Raw genomic sequence first — 8,981 nt, 5'->3', positions numbered from 1 at the left:
TTGGTCTCTACATGCTTGTGTTTCTTCAGTTTTTTTCTTATGATTGATTTCTAGTTTCATATTGCTGTGTTTGGAAAAGATGCATGGTATGATTGCAATCCTCTTAAATTTATTGACACTTGTTTTGTGGCCTAACATGTGATCTATTCTGGAGAATGTTCCATGTGCACTTAAAAAGAATGTGTATTCTGTTGTTTTTGGATGGAATGTTCTGTATATGTCCATATGGTCTGTTATGTCCTGTTATGCCTATCTGGTCAAATATGTCATTCAAAGACATTGTTTTCTTATTGATTTGCTGTCTGGATGATCTATCTATTGATGTAAGTGGGATGTTAAAATCCCCTACTATTATTGTATTACCATTAATTTCTCTCTTCATGTTTGTTAATATTTGCTTTATGTATTTAGGTTCTCTGATGTTGGGTACGCTCAATGTAGATATTTACAATTGCTATCTCCTCTTGTTGGATTGAGCCTTATATCATTACGTAATGTCCTTGTTTTAAAGTCTATTTTGTCTGCTATAAGTATTGTTACACTGGCTATTTCTTTGCTTCCATTTGCATGGTAAATGTTTTCTCATCCCTTCACTTTCAGTCTGCATGTATCTTTAGGTCTGAGGCGAGTCTCATGTAGGCAGTATGTGTGTACATATGTATGTATATATGTATTTGACACTGGATGAAAGAGAACTTTTTTTTTTTTAATTTTATTTATTCATCTGAGACACAGAGATATAGACAGAAAGAGCACGAGCAGGGGGAGAGGCAGAGGCAGAGGCAGAGGGAGAGGCAAGAGGCAGAGGGAGAGGCAGAGGGAGAGGCAGAAGCAGGCTCCCCACTGAGCCAGGAGCCCGAATGTGGGGCTCGATCCCAGGACCCTGGGATCATGACCTGAGCTGAAGGCAGACGCTTAACCATCTGAGCCACCCAGGCGCCCCGAAAGAGAATTTTTTATTACTTTTATGTAGAGAAAATTTAACAGCATATACTTAGCCCAGTATGGTGGCCAGTTCTTTAGCCTTTGCCTTTTCCAACTTGGCAATGTGATCCACTGATTTTGGATCCAGGAGGTTGCCTCCCCAGTGACAGTGGATCTCATCATATCTGTCATTGTAATTGGTCTTGACAGATTCCACCAGCTTAGCCAGAGCTCCTTTGTCTTCCAAGTTAACCTGTGTGAAGGCAGCAGTGGTGAAGGTCTTCCTGTGGATCAGAGATCCCAGCCTGGCCTTCCCATTGATAATGCATAGGGAGCCCCCAATCTTACGACACAGGGCAGGCAGGAAGACAACTAGCTCAATGGATCCACATCATGAGCAAGCTGACACTTCTCATCATCCACTAGGGTGATGACAGTATTAATCCCAGGCTCAAGGACAGGCAGCCCCTCAGTGGGGACATCCCCTTCACCAGCAGCTTTCTTCTGAGTCCAGACCAACAATCTGCTTCTTCTCTTGCTTTGTACATATGTATGTATGTATGTATTTGACACTGGATGAAAGAGAACTTTTTATTACTTTTATGCAGAGAAAATTTAACAGCATATACTTAGTCCAGTATGGCTGTATTTGTAGGACAGCTTAAGCAGTGAGTAGCTGTTTAGCAGTCCAAGGCCTGGGTGAACTGGTTAATTGTGGGAAGCAGTTTTAGATATTTATAGAGAATAGCCCTTTGCTGCTGCAGCTGGATGTAGTGGGACCATTTGACAAAGTGGGTGAGGTCCCTTTTGGGCTGGATGTCCTGTCTAATGCCAAAATTCTTGGACCTTTTCTCAAACGGGGATTGACCACCTTCTTGGCCTCTGGCTTCTTCACAATAGCAGGGGTTGGGGCCCTGTCTGCCCCAGGCTTCTTTCCTTTCAGCATCTTGGACGGATAGAGGTGAGAGCTCTTGTAGGCAGCATTTAGATGGGTCTTGGTGGGGTTTTTTTGGTTTATTTGTTTTGTTTTGTTTTGTTTATCTATTCAGTCACCCTATGTCTTTTGATTGGAGCATCTAGGCCATTTACATTTAAAGACATTATTGATAGATATATACTCATTGCCATTTTGTTAATTATTTTCTGGTTGTTTTTCTTTTAATTCTCTGTTCCTTTCTTCTTCTCTTACTCTCTTTCTTTTTTTTTTTAAAAGACTTTATTTATTTGACAGAGAGAGACACAGCGAGAGAGGGAACACAAGCAGGGGGAGAGGGAGAAGGAGAAGCAGGCTTCCTGCGGAGCAGGGAGCCTGATGTGGGACTCGATCCCAGGACCCTGGGATCATGACCCGAGCCGAAGGCAAATGCTTAACGACTGAGCCATCCAGGTGCCCCTCTTTCTTTCTTTGTCATGAGTTTCTCTAGTGTTATGTTTGGCTTCCTTTCTCTTTATTTATTATAGGTTTTGGGTTTGTGGTTACCATGTGATTCATATATAACATCAAGACTCTTTGTCTTTGGCCTTTCACAGTGCAATTATAATATGTCTAGGAAAGGATCTATTTGATCTATAACTGACTGTGAATAATCAACTGAAATAACTGTCTCTTGACCAGCCTTATTTGAGTTTGTCTTAACTGTAGTTCATTGAGTTTCTTGCATGTGTAATGTTTTTCAGTAAATTTGGTCATTCCTTCTTTAAATATTCTTTCTGCCCAGCTTTATATTCCTCTCTTTCTCGAACTCCCACTATGCATATGTCAGTATGCTTGGTGGTGTCTCACAGGTTTCTTAGGTTCTGTATTTTTCTTCATTTTTTTCGTTCTGTTTCTTAGACTGGATAATCTCAAATGACCTATCTCCAAGTTCATAGATTCTTTCTTCTGACAGTTCCTATCTAAATTTGAATTACTCTAGTAAATTTTTAATTTCAGTTATTGTAATTTTCAGCTCCAGAATTTCTATTTTGTTCCTTCTTGTAATTTCTATCTTTTTTTATTGACTACTTGATGAGACATTATTCTTATACTTTCCTTGTTCTTTAGACATGATATACTTTAGCTTTTTGAACATGTTTTAAATAGTTGATTTAAAGTTTTTGTCTGGTAAGTCCGATATCTGCATCCTCAGGGACAGTATTTACTGATTATTTCCCCCCCAATAAATGGGCCACATTTTCTTGTTTCTTTGCATGTCTTTTAAGTCTTGTTGAAAACTGGACATTTTAAATAGTATAATGTGGCAACTTTGAAAACCAGATCTCTCCAGAGCTTTGGTTGTTGCTACTTATTTTAGTTGTTGTTTGTGTGTGTGTTTAGTGAGTTTCCTGAATGAATGCTATAAAATCAGTATATTTTGTTGCATGTGTATGCTGAAGTCTCTGCTTTGTTAGCCTAGTGGTCAGCTAATAATTGGACAGAGATGTTCTTAGATGCCTGGAACCAATAAATCTATAGTCTTTACCAAGGAGACTCTTTGTGCATGTTGGTACACACTTCAACACTCAGCTATATAGTTTACCACTCTGCCTTAGCCTTCACTTTCTGCTTATGAAGAACCTCAAGATTAGCCAGAGGTGAGAACTTAAGGCCTTTTCAGGTCTTTCCTGACCAAATGCAAAGCTTCACGTATTTGTTTGACCTCCTGGATTCCAAAAAAAAAAAAATCAGAGCTTTTCAAAGTCCCAATGGATATCTCATTTTTCATCCTTTCCTTTCAAGCTTTTTGGATAGTGTATTGTTTGCCCCAACTGTTACATTAAACTTAATTGTTATCTGTCACCTCTGTCAGTCATAACATTAAAATATTGCCAGTAAATATTTTTGACAAACACTCCATTGGTGTTACTTTTTTGGTAGGTCCCAAAAAGTATTAATACTAATATCTTGCAAAAATAAAATAATCACAATCTGTTGTTTCTATTTTTAAGAGCTTTTTAGAGAGGCTTTAAAAATCATCTTTATTGAACAAATAATCCACAAACATAAAGTAATTATATGTAGATCAATATTCTCTTCACCTCCCACCATTTCATTCTGATGCTTGAAAAACAATTCTTATGTCTTAGATAAAATTTGATTACTTGAAAACTGCCTAAAATAAACAAAAAACATCGTTTTGCTTTTCTCAGTGTATCTCTCCATTTCGTTTTTATTTTTTTCATTCTGTATTTTATCACTGAAATACATTATCCTACCCACACCACCCCACAATAAAAATCTTACCTAGATTCCCCATCTTTCCCCTCAGCCCCCCAGCCAGCCCTGCACAAAGTGCTCCAGGATTCTCTGCCCACGGGCCATTTTGGAATGTGTCCCTTGGATAGCCCATGGAAACCAGCTGGCACCTTTATGGAGAAAATGGAGAGGGGAGAGGGAGCCTCGAGCCTCAGGAGGGACTTATTTGAGGGCTTTGGCCACTTGCTCGTGAGCCAGCTCGATCTCTTCATCATCTGGACTCTTCCCAAGCATAGGCAATTTGCAAGTACCACGGAACACCTCCGGGATGGAGAATCCCCTGTACTTTTTTTTTTTTTTTTGAAGATTTTATTTATTTGTTTGACAGAGAGAGACACAGCAAGAGAGGGAACACAAGCAGAAGGCAGAGGGAAAGAGAGAAGCAGAATCCCCACCGAGCAGGGAGCCCGATGCGGGGCTCGATCCCAGGATCTTGGGATCATAACCTGAGCCGAAGGCAGCCGCCCAACAACTGAGCCACCCAGGCGCCCCGAATCCCCTGTACTTCTTACATACCACCTGTACTATGTGGAGCTTTGGCAACAGGTTGCAGTCAGCCAGAATGAGCTCATTGCCATCCAGAAACTTCCTCTGAGAGATGCCTTCATCCTCAGCACTGGTCTCACCCACTTCTTCTGGGAGGGGGGATGTCAAGTAATTGTCTAAAACTTTCCGGGCTTTCAGGAGCCCCTTCTTCACATTATCTTTGAGTGCCGGGTTTGAATTCTTGATGTAAGCAGAAAATTTGGCAAATATGTCCAGCCCAGCTGTGTGGGATTCAGGGTTCAGAGCTGCCAGCTCGGGGTACCTGGGAGGGCGCAGCACCGCCTCCGGAAACTCCTCAGTCTTGCTGGTGTCCATGTACACTTCGGTGCCGGTGCCCAGCAGGAACGGGAGCTGCCCCCCGGGGCTCAGCTTCGGTACTGTCGGTCCGCCTCTTGGTGTTAACAGTGGTGACGCTGACGGTGACTCCCTTGAGCCAGAGTACCACGAACAGTCTCTGGGAGAAGGGGCAGTTCCCAATCTTGGCCCCATCCTGCCAGCCTTCGCGAACAATTCAACCCGAAGTTGTTCTTCAGCCATCCGTGCGACGGGGACCGGAAAGCGGCCTGCATTGGAGGAACTGGGAGGGGCCCGGGCCAGGGAAGGCGGGTCTCACCGGCCGGGATTCTCTCACCCAGACCTAGGGCTGTTCCTTCAGCGCAGCGCAAGCCCCAGGAGACCCGCTCACGCGAGACTCGGCTTCCCCACCAGCCCAGCGGACCCCACACCCAACCCCTCCATTTCTTGTTTTTAAAGATTGCTTTTAAAATTTCAAAACTTCAAAATGTTAATAAACAACACCTTGTAGTTATCAGTGTATAGGTCTTTCACAAGTGTTGTCAAATTTAAGCCTAATCACTTCATATTACCTTTTTTTTTAAGTTTTTTTTTTTTTTTAAAGATTTTGTTTATTTATTTGACAGAGAGAGACACAGCGAGAGAGGGAACACAAGCAGGGGGAGTGGGAGAGGGAGAAGCAGGCTCCCCGCAGAGCAGGGAGCCCGATACGGGACTCGATTCCAGGACCCTGGGATCATGACCTGAGCTGAAGGCAGTCGCTTAACCGACTGAGCCACCCAGGCGCCTTTTTTTTTTTTTTTTTTTTGAAAGAGAGAGAGACACAGCGAGAGAGGGAACACAAGCAGGGGGAGTGGGAGAGGGAGAAGCAGGCTTCCCGCAGAGCAGAGAGCCTGATGCGGGGCTCGATCCCAGGACCCTGGCATCATGACCTGAGCCGAAGGCAGACGCTTAACACCTGAGCCACCCAGGCGCCCCTGACTTCATATTTCTGATGCTGTTATAAATAGTATTCTTTATAGATTTTAATTTTTAGAACAGTTTTACATTTACTGGAAAAGTAAGCAGTTAGTACAGAGAGTTCCCAAATATTGCCTGCACACAATTCTCCCTATTATTAACACCTTATGATATATTATGATATGTTTGTTACAATTAATAAACTAGTATTGCTGCATTATTATTGACTAAAATATATAGTTTATTCAGATTTCCTTAGTTTTTATATAATGTCCTTTTCTTTCCAGGATTCTACCCGGAATACTACATTACACTCAATTGTTACATCAGGGAAACTTGGCTCTTCTTGGCTGTGACAGTTTCTCAGATTTTCCTTGTTTTTGTTTGTTTGTTCATGACTGTGACATTTTTGAGGAATTCTGGAGATGTATTATAGGATGTCCTTCTGTTGGAATTTGTCTGTTACTTTTCCCATGGTTAGAATAGGGATATGGACTTGTAGGAGGAAGATCACAGAGGCAAAATACCGTTTTCATCACATCATCAGGATACATACTATCAACATGGTTTATTACTGTTGATATTTCCCTTTACCCCCTGACTGGAGTAGTGTTTGTCATGTTTCTCCAGTGTAAAGTTACTCTTTGATTCCTCCCTTCTCATACTGTATTCTTATTTGGAATTCTTCTGCATGGGAGATTTGTCTCTCCTCCCCATTATTAATTTAATCAATCATTTATTTGTATAATATGGACACATGGATATTTATTTTATACTATATGTTACAATCCTATACTATATTTTGTTGTTCAAATCACTTCAGTTTTGACAATTGAAAACTCTTTCCATTTACTCTTCTGTCCCTTTGACATACTCATATCAATGTAGGGATTTTTTGTTTTTTGATTTATCTATTTTTTTAACCACTTTTACTTTCTGGCACTACAAGATGCTTCAGGCTCATCTTCAGTATTTCTTCGTATCAGCCATTTCTCCAATGAAACGTGGTTCTCAATATTGACAATTTATATTAGAAGCCAAGATCTAAGAACTAGGTGTGAAAAATACTTATAAAAATGATATAAAAAGTAATGGTTAATGAGTAGTTTCTTTTTTTTTTTTAAAGATTTTATTTATTTATTTGAGACAGAAAGAATGAGAGAGAGAGAGAGCACATGAGAGGGGGGAGGGTCAGAGGGAGAAGCAGGCTCCCTGCCGAGCAGAGAGCCCGATGCGGGACTCGATCCAGGGACTCCAGGATCATGACCTGAGCCGAAGGCAGTCGCCCAACCAACTGAGCCACCCAGGCGCCCTAATGAGTAGTTTCTTGAATATAACATCAAAAGAACAAGTAAATTGACTTCATCAAAATTTAAAACTTTTGTGCATCAAAAGACACTATAAGGAGAGTGAAAGGATGCACAGAATGGGAGAAAATATTTGCCAGTCATATAGCTGAAGGGTCTAGTATTAAGAATATATAAAGAACTCTTACAACTCACCAACAGAAAGATAAACAACCCAATTAAAACTAGGCAAAGTATTTCAATAGACATTTCTTTCAAGAAGAAACACAAATAGGCAATAAGCACATAAAAAGATGGTTAATATTATTAATCATTAGGGAAGTACAAATGAAAACCACAATGAGATACCACATCACACCCACTAAAATGGTTATAATTTTTAAAGGAACATAATATGTGTGTTGGGAGGATGTGAAGAAATTGGAACTCTCATACGTTGTTAGTGGGAATGTAAAATGGTGTAGCCACTGAGGGTAACCACTTGGCAATTCCTCAAAAAGTTAAATATAGAGTTACCATATGACCAGCAGTTCCACTGTTAGGTATCTACCCAGGAGAACTGAAAACACGTATAGACACAAAAACTTATATATGAATGTTCACAACAGCATTACTAATAATAGCCAAAGAGTAGAAACAACCCAAATATTCGTCAACTGATAAATTGATGAGCCTTAAAAACATGTTAGGTGAAAGAGGCCAGACACAGTAAGTCACATGTAATATGATTCCATTCATATGAAATACCCAGAATAGGCAAATCCATAGAGAAAATAGATTAGTGATTCCCAAGGGACTGGGGAAGAGAATTGGAAACTGTGGGGTTTCTTTTAGGGTGATGGAAATGTTCTGAACATAGGATGGTGACCCTGGTTGCACAACATTGTGAATCCATGAAAAATCCTGAATTGTATATTTTCAAAAATGGTTAAAATGATAACTTTTATCTCAATAAAAAATAAATGATATAAATAATGTGATCATTAAAGGAAAATTAGAAAATAGAGATAAGCAAAAAAGAAGGAAATCAATATCCTAATTCCTTCCCCCCAATACACAATCCTTCGCATTGTCTTCTTTGCATACATACATATACATCTAAATAAATGACATCACAGCTTATCGTCTCTGGTTTGTCAGAGCAGATCCGGAGACAAGGATCTGAGTACAACAAGTTTATTTGGGAAAAGAGGAAACTACTGGCTGGAGGGTAGGGAAGTGAAACAAGGAAGGGAAAGCAGTCAGTAAAGTCTGCCTCTTCAAGCAAGCAAATGACCACTGTGGGCAACTGAAACTGAATCTCACTGGGGAAATGCTGGGAGCCCATGAAGATCATGCGCCTGAGACATCACACCCGAGAGGAGCTGAATATGTAAACACCAACTGTCTCCATTGTTGGAGAGGTGCTGGGAGGAGGCAGTGGTATTAGTCCCCCAGCACTTCGGATGTACTGCCCTGACATAAAAAGGGGATTCTAGGGTTGAGAGCAAATTCTCAGGCAAAGAGTTGCAGGTTCTGGCGGTTGGAAGTCCAATGAGTATGTGCTGAAGTGATAAGTGTGAGGGGAAATGGCCAGGGCACTGATAACATATACTACGTATATTGTGCATATATAAGATATAGATTGATAGATTAATATAGATAGAGTTGTATTTAGACCTCAATCTATATTTATCAGAAATATTTCCACTCAAAGCATCAATTTGGGTATACAG

At 40.6% G+C, this 8,981-nt stretch overlaps 1 pseudogene; it reads right to left on the bottom strand.

Annotated features, from left to right (window-relative positions):
* Positions 1–4,305: 4,305 nt before the first annotated feature.
* Positions 4,306–5,257, bottom strand: LOC102729243 (chloride intracellular channel protein 1 pseudogene; annotated as a pseudogene).
* Positions 5,258–8,981: the final 3,724 nt, after the last annotated feature.

The sequence above is a fragment of the Leptonychotes weddellii genome, chromosome 14, assembly GCF_054177405.1.
Source record: "Leptonychotes weddellii isolate Sample4059 chromosome 14, ASM5417740v2, whole genome shotgun sequence".
NCBI classification, from domain to species: domain Eukaryota; kingdom Metazoa; phylum Chordata; class Mammalia; order Carnivora; family Phocidae; genus Leptonychotes; species Leptonychotes weddellii.
This window is presented reverse-complemented; position numbering and strand designations above follow the sequence as displayed.